Genomic DNA, 12,479 nt, shown 5'->3' with positions numbered 1-12,479 from the left:
TTTGGGCTCAAGCAATTCTCTTGCCTCAGTCTCCCTAGTAGCTGGGACTACAGGTGCCAGCTGCAACAACCAGCTATTTTTAGAGACAGTGTCTCACTCTTGCTCTGGCTGGTCACGAACTCCTGAGCTCAAGTAATCTGCCTGCCTCCGCCTCCCAAAGTGCTAGGTTTACAGGTATTAGTCTTTGTGTATTTTTTATTCTAAAAGCATATTGTATATGGATAATTGAACAGATGGTGAGATATATATATACACACATATATATATATAGCTGGTTGCTATGAAAATCTATCATGGAGGGCTGGGCATGGTGGCTCACGCCTGTAATCCTAGCATTCTGGGAGGCTGAGGCAGGTGGATTGCCTGAACTCACAAGTTCAAGACCAGCCTGAGCCAAAGCGAGACTGCGTCTCTAAAAATAACTGGGCATTGTGGCAGTTGCCTATAGTCCCAACTACTTGGGAGGTTGAGGTAAGAGAATCACTTGAGCCCAAGAGTTTGAGATTGCTGTGGGCTGTGACACCACAGCACTCTACCCAGGGCAACAGCTTGAGACTCTGTCTCAAAACAAACAAACAAAAAAATTAGGAGATCTAACTTTTTGTGAACTTTAAATGTTCACTAAATAACTATTTTCTTTTATTTTTTTTAGGGCCTTCAATATCTGTTATGCATGAAGTATCTTTTTTTTTTTTTTTTTTTAATAGAGACAGAGTCTCACTTTATCACCCTCAGTAGAGTGCTCTGGCGTCACAGCTCACAGCAACCTCCAACTCCTGGGCTTAGGCGATTCTCTTGCCTCAGCCTCCCGAGTTGGTGGGATTACAGGTGCCCACCACAAGGCCAGGCTATTTTTTGGTTGCACTTTGGCCGGGGCTGTGTTTAAACCCGCTACCCTCGGTTTATGGGGCCGGCGCCCTACTCACTGAGCCACAGGCACCGCCCTGTTGTGCACAAAGTATCTTAAACTGGAATATAAACAAATTTAATGATCAAGCTGCCATTCATAATATAAGGCAGCACTTAAATTTTGAAACTAAACTTCAGAAAAGTTGTATAAAAAAATCTAAAGGCAGTATTTTGTATTTTGCTATGAGCCAAGTGGGAAACTATTTGGTTATTTCTTAAATATTAATGAACTTTGGGGTACCATTTCTTCTCTCAACTTAAATATAATTCATGAGTAAATGTACCTTACATGTTTAAACAATTTGTAAACTTTTCAAATTTTTGGTGCTTATATGCTAAGTCACATTCTGTATACTTATTTTGACATTTAAAATACTTTCTGGGCGGCGCCTGTGGCTCAGGGAGTAGGGCGCTGGTCCCATATACTGAGGGTGGCAGGTTAGAACGCGTCCCCGGCCAAAACTGCAACAACAAAAAATAAATAAATAAAATAAAATAAAAAAGAAAATGACAATTTAAAAAATAATAATAAAATAAAACAAAATACTTTCCTTGATTCGGTACCTGTGGCTCAAGCACCAGCTACCTACACCAGACCTGGCAGGTTTGAATCCAGCCCGGGCCTGCCAAACAACAATGACAACTACAACCAAAAAATAGCCGGGCATTATGGCAGGTGCCTGTAGTCCCAGCTACTTGGGAGATGGGGGCAAGAGAATCGCTTAAGCCTAGGAGTTGGAGGTTGCTGTTAGCTGTGATGCCACGGCACTCTACCCAGGGCAACAGCTAGAAGCTCTATCTCAAAATAAAATAAAATAAAATAAAATAAAATAAAATAAAATACTTTCCTTGGGCCGGGCACAGTGGCTCACCCCTGTAATTCTAGTACTTTGGAAGGTTAAGGCACATGGGATTGCTTGAGCTCAGGAGTTTGAGACCAGCCTGAGCAAGAGTGAGACACTGTCTCTACTGAAAAATAAAAAAGAAATTAGTTGGATGTGGTGGTGCACACCTGTAGTCCCAGCTACTTGGGTACCTGAGGCAAGAGGATCGCTTGAGCCCAAGAGTTTGAGGTTGCTGTGAGCTACGATGCCATAGCACTCTACCCAGGGCAACAGAATGAGACTCTTTCTCAAAAAAAGAATAAATAAATAAATAATAAATAAAATACTTTGCTGGATTCTGTAAATTAAAAGAATAGCTATTTTACCATTCCAAGAATTGTGAAATAAATGTTCCTTTTCATTTTAAATAAGGAAAAAAATTTTTTAAATGTGGCACAAGGTTTAAGGAGTATTTCAATGGCTACTGCCTAAAGGTTTTTTCTACACATTGAACCAACAGACAAGAACTGAAAAGATAAAGCAAATGAATAAGACCAGAAAACTTGTATGGGAATTAAGCAGTATCCTACATTACACATTCCTTATAGCGTATGTAGTGTTTTCAACATGTGCATCTCTTGCATAGCTGTTCATTAGTAGGCTGTAAATTGCATTTTTTACGTCTATAGACGGAAATAAAGTTTTTTTCCTCTCCAATGATTAATCACTGAGCAATAGCCTGAAGAGTCTTCAGGGCACTGAGATTGGTTTTTTGTACTTTTGAGTTGTAAGGAAAACTGATTTAAAGTACAACATAATGGCTGTGGCTTGAAACGTTGCTCAGCTCATTAGTGAAGCTCACGCTTTTGAAATTGGTGATTAGGATTTTCCTTCAGGGAGATCAGGCTGCAAAGTCCACACATACACTTTTTGCTTCTAGACATTAGCTACGGAGAATGATAAAAGACATACAAAAAGTAGGCCTGTCACTTTGTCTCAAATCATTGAGTTTCTAAGATAAGCAGAACCTTTCTCAGGCACCGAAAGAATTTGAATGATTCATGAAATCCTCTTTTGACATTAAAAATAAAGAGGAACGGAGGGATGGGGGTGGGGCCTTGGTGTGTGTCACACTTTATGGAGGCAAGACAAGATTGCAAGAGGGACTTTACCTAACAATTGCAATCAGTGTAACCTGGCTTATTGTACCCTCAATGAATCCCCAACAATAAAAAAATTTTTTTTTATTAAATCATAAACACATAGATCATATATACATTAAAAAAATAATAAGTAGTAGAGGGGAACGATAAAGCAAAATGTTTCCTTTAATTGCAGCAAATAGAACTTCCTTTGGGAAAATATATGCCATCCATTTGTATTACATACACATAGGTCAATGATTTCTCATCTACAACCCTACCTAGAGACTTTCCTTTAAAACCAGTATTCACGTTAAATTAATTGTGGATTACATTTAGTAATGTATTTGTTTTTAGACAATGTAATTGCATTCATCTCATAACATTTTGTATAGACATACACGTTTTTCTCTTAAAATACTTCATTTAGAATGGCATTAACATAACAGTAGTAATAGTACAAGATAATACCATTAATTTTAGTCAGATAAGAACATTGCATCCTTGTATTAGACTAATGTATTCCTTGCTGGTTTATTTATTTATTTATTACAACACAGGAAGTATTTTAATCACATTTTAAGCTTGCAATCAAGTTAACAAATAAAAAATTACTTGAGTATTATTATTTTTTTTCGTAGAGACAGAGTCTCACGACGGGTAGAGTGCCGTGGCGTCGCACGGCTCACAGCAACCTCTAACTCTTGGGCTTACGCGATTCTCTTGCCTCAGCCTCCCGAGCAGCTGGGACTACAGGCGCCCGCCACAACGCCCGGCTATTTTTTGGTTGCAGTTTGGCCGGGGCTGGGTTTGAACCCACCACCCTCGGCATATGGGGCCGGCGCCCTACTCACTGAGCCACAGGCACCACCCTTGAGTATTACTTTTTTAAGACATCCTGTAATTAGCCGTCTCGTTTTCCATCTTCTTGGAACACCGGGGGCTTTTTTTTTTTTTTTTTTGTAGAGACAGAGTCTCACTTTATGGCCCTCGGTAGAGTGCCGTGGCCTCACACGGCTCACAGCAACCTCCAGCTCCTGGGCTTACGCGATTCTCTTGCCTCAGCCTCCCGAGTAGCTGGGACTACAGGCGCCCGCCACAACGCCCGGCTTTTTTTTTTTTTGCAGTTTGGCCGTGGCTGGGCTTGAACCCGCCACCCTCGGCATATGGGGCCGGCGCCCTACTCACTGAGCCACAGGCGCCGCCCAGGGGACTTTTCTTTTATAATTTTGTGTGTAGCTTAACCGAGGAAGAACACAAGAAGAATGGTACCTTCTGTTTTTTTTTTCACTGTCTGTGGACATTAAAAAAGCGAGCGGCGGCTGCGGGCGCCTGGGAAAGCAAATGGCCGGGCGGCTTGTGGGCGAGCAGCGATCAGGCGGCAAAGCGAGCGAGCAAAGCCAGCGCCGCGCGGTGACCTCAGCCCCAGCCGGCGCGGAGAGGAGGCAGAACGGAGCCGATCTCGGCGCCCTAGCTGCGCTCCTCCCGGCCCGAGCCAGCCCTACCGGGCCGTGGCGGCAACACATCCTCCAGCAGCGGCAGCGGCGCTCGCAGCGCTCGGACTCAGTGGCTTTGCTTCCATATAGCAGGGCTGCTGGGGCCTCCTCCTTCTCCTGACGCTCACAGCAGCCTCCAGTCCTGGTCCACTGGGAGACGCCTTGGCAGTCCGGCCCTCCAACAGTCTGAGGGACAGTGAACTGGCCCCCTGTTTAAAAAGTGAGGATTTCTCGGTGCCAGGTAATCGGCACCCTCCCAGACCTCGGGAAGAGCTGCGCCGGGACCCGCGATCGGCACCCTCTATTTATTTCTTTAGTTGAAATAAAGCCTCAAGCTGTCGCCTTAGGCAGAGTGCTGTGGCATCACAGCTCACAGCAACCTCCAACCTATTGCTCAAGCAATTCTCTTGCCTCCATCTCCCAAATAGCTGGGACCACAGGTGCCCGCCACAACACCCAGCTATTTTTTGGTTGCAGGCGTCACTGTTATCTGGCGGGCCTGGGCTGGATTCGAACCCACTAGCTCAGGTGTATATGGCTGGCGCCTTAGCCGCTTGAGCCACAGGCGCTGAGCCTCCTAGCTGGTTTATTAAAGAGATGTTATTATCTTGAAAAACATGCTAATGTTATGGTTTTAAGCCTCGTAACAGTCATTTAGTCATCTTTTACATTTATGTTTTGCTTCCCAACACGTGCTAGTATGTTGAGCTTTATCAAGTGCATATCACTAACCTATTGCTAATGGGTAGGTTAAGATGACTGTTGCTTCCGTGGAAAGCTAGGCCTAATTTTTTATTTCATTATTGTATGGAAAATTGATATTATCATTATGTATTACGAGTAATAATTTATCTTAGTTTAAGCTGCTATACAAAAATTACCATAGTCTGCATGGCTTAAGTAGCAGACATTTATATCTCACAGTTCTGGAGGCTAAGAAAGCCAAGATGAGGGTGCTGGAGGTCCAGTGACTCATGAGAGTCCACTTTCTGATTTATTGAGGAAGACAGCAGAAAAAAGAAGCTAACTTTTTCCTGTCTCTTCTTTTTTTTTTTTTTTTTTTTTGTAGAGACAGAGTCTCACTTTATGGCCCTTGGTAGAGTGCCATGGCCTCACACAGCTCACAGCAACCTCCAACTCCTGGGCTTAAGCGATTCTCTTGCCTCAGCCTCCCGAGTAGCTGGGACTACAGGCGCCCGCCACAACGCCCGGCTATTCCTGTCTCTTCTTAAGAACTCCATCCTTGGGCAGTGCCTGTGGCTCAAAGGAGTAGGGCACTGGCCCCATATGCCAGAGGTGGCGGGTTCAAATCCAGCCCCGGCCAAAAACTGCAAAAAAAAGAGCTCCATCCTTGAGTCTGGGGTACAGTGGCTCACACCTGTAATCCTAGCACTGTGGGAGGCCAAAACAGGGGTTGGAGACTAGCCTGAGCAAGACCCCTTTGTAATGGGCATGGTGGCAGGTGCCTCCAGTCCCATCTACTCTCTTGAGCCCAAGAGTTTGAGGCTGCTGTGAGCTATGATGCAATGGCACTCTACCCAGAGTGACCAAGTAAGTGAAACTCTGTTTCAAAAAATAAAAGTTAATTAATTAAAAAAACAACAACCCTGTGCCACTTCCATTCACCAAGGCTCCACCCCAGAGTTAAACCCCTCCATGTTGAATCACTTCCTTGTTGGACAGTAAAATCAACTTAGTGCTCACTCTGTCCCAGAGACTGTATTTTTCCTTAATATTATTCTTATTATTGGTATCATCACATCAATCACACACTGATTTGAACGAGGAACTTAGATCTGAAGTCAATTTGCAATGAAGCAGCACCTGGAATTGCTGTAGTTCCATTTTCAATTTCACGATGTTTTTCTTGGCCAAGAATGCACTAAGTCATCTCCAAATTCGAAACAATGGCAAGGACAAGCCACCTGAAACAAACACCTGATTTTCATGATAAATACGGTAATGCTGTATTAGCTAATGGAGCCACTTTCTGTATTTCTGTATGGACATATGCAGTGACACAAATTGGAATAGAACGGAACCTGTCCCCTATTGGCAGAGTCACTCCAAAGGAATGGAGAGATGGGTAATCATCCCAGCTGGCATAATACTGAATTGTTTCAGAACGAACTCATAATTGATGCCAAGTAAAAGCACTGTGTACTCATTAAAATATGGCCATTATTGAAATAAAGTACATTCGAAACCTTCAAAAAAAATGGGCAACTTATTTTAAAACTGGAAGCTAGTAAACTTTCTAGCAAGGATATAGTTCGTTATCCACCTAGTCCAGCAGTTCTCAACCCGTGGGTTACGACCCCTTTTTAACAATGAAAATATGTTGCAGCATTAGGAAGGTTGAGAACCACTGACGTAGTCACTCATGTTTTGGCTGCCTGCAAGGCATCATGTCAGACCTGGGTATCCAACATGGTGACATGGAACCTGTTGTTGTGGGACTAACGCTATAGTCAGGAAACAGATATCAAAGAAGGAGTGTGACAGACATTAAATGTGCAGGTGTAAACCTGAGATTGTGACAGGTGCTAAGAGGGAGAGCTGTGCCTTCACTCTGTACCATCAGCACCTTAAATACTCTCTGAAAGGGAGCAGCAGTGCAGGCAGATGGTGCAGCAGAAGAGGAGGAAGAACTCATGGAAGCCAGTGAGTGCAAGTGGGAGTAACACAGGCAGGGGCTTGTTGGCCAGCTAAGGAGCTTGTTCTTCATCCTAAGAGGTGGCAGGGCCAGACTTGTGCAAGGCAACGCTAGCTGCTGTGTGTAGAAAATGCATCAAAGGAATAGAGTGGGTGCTGGTACACCAGTGAGATGGCAATGACAATCTACTCCAGCAGATGCTGATTTTACATTGTGGAGTTAGGAAGTTTGTCTCAGAGGTATCTTCAACTCCACCTTATTTAGTAGGCACCAGTGTTTCTTTATTTTCCTTTTCATTCAGATTTTCTTCCTTAGTCACTGTTGCTCAGGTTCACACATAACAGGGCCTGCTGTAATAATAGGTGGAATGCATTAGGGAACAAAGGAATGGACAAAAGGATAGTTATTATGCCATCATTCTGTTTGTGAGAGATAAATGTTAAACTCCGGAGCAGCACCATATGCAAAGAACTAATAAATCTTTTAATAAATGCTTAATGTAAATACATGACTAATCAATGTTTTTGGTAACAATACATTGTGTTTAATAACTCTCTTTTTCCTTTATCTACAAGATAATAAATTCTCTGATGTCTTAGAAAACCTAGTTTCTTGAAATATAATATGTTAAAAGTGGTTCTCGCTAACTCGTGGAATTCCAAGTGGCCTCTATTTCCTTCTTTGTATAAAAAGAGGCCTGTTCTGGGTAAGAGCACACACTCTAACCAGGCTGCCTGGTTTGCATATGCTTTTTTGTTTTTTTTGAGACAGAGCCACAAGCTGTTGCCCTGGGTAGAGTGCTGTGGCATCACAGCTCACAGCAACCTCCAACTCTTGGACTCAAGCGATTTTCCTGCCTCCGCTTCCCAAGTGGCTAGGACCACAGGTGCCTGCCACAATGCCCGGCTGTTTTTTGGTTGCAGCCGTCATTGTTTGGTGGGCCTAGGCTGGATTTGAACCTGCCAACTCAGGTGTATGTGGCTGGCGCCTTAGCCACTTGAGCCACAGGCACCAAGCTTTTTCTTTCTTTCTTTCTTTTTTTTGAGACAGAGTTTCACTTTGTCACCCTCTATAGAGTGCTGTGGCATCATAGCTCAGAGAAACCTCAAACTCTTGGCTCAAGCAATTTTCTTGCCTCAGCCTCCCAAGTAGCTGGGACTACAAGTGCTTGCCACAAAACCCAGCTATTTTTAGAGACTGGGTCTTGTGCTGGTCTCAAACTCATGAGCTCAATTGATCTGCCTGCCTTGGCTTCCCAGAGTCCTAGGATTATAGGCACAAGGCACCACCCTGGCCTTGAATATGTTTTTACTTCCCTTACCAGCTTACCTGACAGGGCCGTTAGGAAAACTGTATAAATTAATACATACTATAGCACTTAGTACAATAGCTAGCAAATAGTAAGTGCCCAGTCAATGACAGTCATTACTTTTATTATTATTTCCCTTCAAAATATTATTTTCTACTAAACACATTGTTATATGCAAAGTTATTTTTATTTATTTATTTACTTTGGTTTTGTTTATTTATTTACTTTTTGAGACAAAATATCATTTTGGCATCACAGCTCACAGTAACCTCAAACACTTGGACTCAAGCGTCATAGCTCACAGCAACCTCAAACTCTTGGGCTCAAGCAATCCTCTTGCCTCAGCCTCCCAAGTAGCTGGGATTACAGGAATGAGCCATTGCAGCCGGCCTCCATTTTTAGAGACAGAGTCTCACTCTATTGCCCTGGGTAGAGTGCTGTGGTGTCATAGCTCACAGCAACCTCAAACTCTTGGGCTCAAGCGATTTTGCTGAGAAGCTAGGACCGTAGGCACCCACCACAACACCCAACTAGTTTTTCTATTTTTAGTAGAGACAGGATCTCACTCCCATTCAGGCTGGTCTCAAAACCGTGAGCTCAGGCAGCGCCTGTGGCTCAAAGGAGTAGAGCGCCAACCCCATATGCTGGAGGTGGTGGGTTCAAACCCAGCCCTGGCCAAAAACTCCAACAACAACAAAAAAAAAACCAAGAAAACAAGAAAAAACATGAGCTCAAACAATCCACTGGCCTCAGCTTCCCAAAGTGCTAGGATTATAGGCGTGAGCCACCACTCCCAGCCTGCAAAGTTATTTCTAAACTATGAATATGATCAGCACAACAATGTTAGCAGTACTTATCTCTAGATGCTGGGATGGATAGTGCTTTTATCTACTTCCTTATACTTCAATGTGTTTTTCTAAGTTTCTAGAGTAAACATAAATTATTGTATCAGATAAAATGTTCTTTTTAATTGTCTTCTTCCTAACATAAATTAATGCTACCAAGCAGGTAGCATAGTTAGAAAAACAACAACACAGGCGGCGCCTGTGGCTCAGTGAATAGGGCGCCGGCCCCATATGCCGAGGGTGGCAGGTTCAAACCCAGCCCCGGCCAAACTGCAACAACAACAAAAAAATAGCTGGGCGTTGTGGCGGGCTCCTGTAGTTCCAGCTACTCGGGAGGCTGAGGCAAGAGAATCGCGTAAGCCCAAGAGTTAGAGGTTGCTGTGAGCCGTGTGACGCCAGGGCACTCTACCCGAGGGCGGTACAGTGAGACTCTGTCTCTACAAAAAAAAAAAAGAAAGAAAGAAAAACAACAACACATAGTGCTTCAAATTCCTCCAGATGCTTCATCGGGAAGAAAGGATAACTGAGGCCAGTAGCTCACTAAATGGGAGTTGGGTTTACCTCCAGGATAATGTTGGCAAAACAGTGTCAGCTGTGCTGCTGCTTATTATTTTTTAGCTCCCAAACATAGTCAACAACAAGCTATCAGCTGTGTTTTTTTAGAATTGACACTATTACAACACTAATCTACGATCTAAACTGAAACTGTCTTCAGTGAGCTGTTTAATGCTTAGAGCAGCTGAACTCTCTAAAGCTGAACTTTAATACATGAATATTCTAGATTAATTTAAAGCAGTGATTCCCTTGCAACCCCAGAGTACTTTAATCCTGACATTTGCAGCCTCCATTACCATTTACAAGGCCAACAGATCAAAGTTTAACTAGATTTTACACACTTCAATGTGGTCCTCAATTAAAGGCTTCAGTGTAATGGCTTTACTATCCTGATACTTCTAGCAATATGGCTAGGCAAGAGGAATAAACAGCATTCAGGAATTAGACCTGGTAACTGATTGAGACAGATACTCAGAGAACAGGTATTGGGAAAAAAGTGCAATCAGGCAGAAAAGACATACCATCCAAGCCAGGTAAGGGAAGATCTAACGCAAAGAAGCTAGGATATCTGACCTGGTGAGGGACAAGGCCTGGAAGTCTAGAACAGGAGACCTTTGGAAGTCCAGGCAGTGGACTCAGGGAGGCTTCTTAGCTGGTGGTAGAACTGCACTGCTGGACCTGGTGAGCAGGACTGTTGTTAATCTCTTTTGTGGTTCCCTTCCTGGTAAGGGCTGGGAGGTTTAATAAGAGGGTTCCAAAGAGAGAGACTTGGTACTGCATGCACCAAAATTCAGGATCATGGGAACAGGGCTGAGGTCCAGTTCTTGAACAAAAGCAGGTGGGCGGATCTGAAGAAGAGGATTGGCCTAAACACCGGCCCAGAGCTGAGCCATCTGCTGGGGAACAAGGTGCAATGTGTCATCATACTCGTTGGGGGAAAAAGAATTAAATAGCTGGAGACTAAATAGAACCTGATATTAGTAAATTCTGGCCGGAGGGGCTGAGGTCCTGGGCTTCTGAGAATCACACTGAGACTCAGCCCCATTCTTCCTCAGCAAAACTAGCAGCTTCATTGCCTGCTCTCCTAGCCAAGTACCACAAGCACAGAGGTGAGAAGTGATGTATCTTTACAATTTACATCCCCCAATGCCAGCAAATCACCAGTACCTGAGGGGGATGAAGCCAAGAGGGTCCTGAGGATCCTGAGGGGGATGAAGCTGGAGAGCACAGACCGCAACTGAAGGACCGAGACCACCAGGGTGAACCTGTGGCCTGACAAAATCAGTCACTGACTCCACACAGTGAGGGAGAGCACACCAACGAAAGGGAAGAAGACAGCCCTTGTGTGGTTTCGGTTCCCATTGAAGCCTCATGGAGGATGGGGAAGGTGTATGGGAAGCAGGCATCAGCTGAGTGTTGGCTGCAGTTTCCATAGTGGCTTTATGAGAAATAGGGGTAATCTAGGGCCTGGGTGCTGCTTTGGGTGAGGAATCCCCAGTGAGAGGTGGGTATAACAAAATGGGTCAGGGTATCACTGGAGGGAAAGCAACACTCCCTCCAACAGAGGGGAGCTCGAGCGTTTCACAGCTGCTGCAAGACCACCTTACCGTGTTAACTGTGCAGCTGGCTTCACTTCTCTTTGTCCTTGTCCTCCCAGCCTGGTTAATAGCAGGAACCATCTGTCTTCTTTCAGTGCCTGAAACTGAAGGGGTGAGGTTGCCTGGGAAGGAAATTTGGGAGATTCCTTTAGTTATCTAGCTGTCTCTCCTGCATGTCATGTGATCTCTGGACTTCGGTTTTAGATTTCACTATCATAATTGGTGGCTGTGACCTACCCTTTGAAGTAATGTTTGTATCGTAAGTCAGTTGAGAACACTAAAGCATACCTATAACGTCAGAAATGACGCTGGGTGTGGTGGCTCTACCTGTAATCCTAGCACTTTGGGAAGCCTAGGCAAATAGTTTGCTTGAGCTCAGGAGTTTGAGACCAGCCTGAGCAAGAGTGAGACCCCATCTCTACTAAAAATAGATAAAACTGGCTCAGCACCAGCCACATACACTGGAGTTGGCGGGTTTGAACCCAGCTCGGGCCTGCCAAACAACAACTACAACCAAAAAATAGCTGAGCATTGTGATGGGTGCCTGTAGCCCCACCTACTTGGGAGGCTGAGGCAAGAGAATCGCTTAAGCCCAAGAGTTGGAGGTTGCTGTGAGCTATGACGCTATGGCACTCTACTGAGGATGACATAGTGAGACTATGTCTCAAAAAAAAAAAAAAAAGTGGGTAAAACTAGCTGAGTGTTGTGATGAGCACCTATAGTCCCAGATACTTCAGAGGCTGAGGCAAGAGGATCACTTGAGCTCAAGAGTTTGATGTTGGTGGTGCCCGTAGCACAGTGGGTAGGGCGCCGGCTATATACATGCAGGCTGGTGGGTTCGAGCCCAGCCCACACCAGCTAAACAACAATGACAACTGCAACAAAAAAATAGCCAGGTGTTGTGGCAGGTGCCTGTAATCCCAGCTACTTGGGAGGGTGAGGCAAGAGAATCTCTTTAAGCCCAAATGTTTGAGGTTGCTGTGAGCTATGACACCATAGCACTCTACCAAGGGTGGTATAGTGAAACTCTGTCTCAAAAAAGAAAAAAAAAAAAGAGTTTGAGGTTACTGTGAGCTATGATGGTATATACCATGGCACTCTACCCAGGATGACAGCGTGAGACTCAGTCTCAAAAAAAAAAAAAA

At 44.3% G+C, this 12,479-nt stretch overlaps 1 pseudogene; it reads left to right on the top strand.

The window, feature by feature from the left end:
* The first annotated feature begins 6,229 nt into the window (after positions 1–6,229).
* LOC128598337 (cytochrome c oxidase subunit 7B, mitochondrial-like) lies at positions 6,230–6,461 on the top strand (annotated as a pseudogene).
* The last annotated feature ends 6,018 nt before the right edge of the window (positions 6,462–12,479 follow it).

This window comes from Nycticebus coucang, chromosome 11 (genome assembly GCF_027406575.1).
Source record: "Nycticebus coucang isolate mNycCou1 chromosome 11, mNycCou1.pri, whole genome shotgun sequence".
Lineage (NCBI taxonomy): Eukaryota > Metazoa > Chordata > Mammalia > Primates > Lorisidae > Nycticebus > Nycticebus coucang.
Note: the sequence above shows the minus strand (reverse complement) of the source record. Positions and strands in the feature narration are given on the sequence as shown.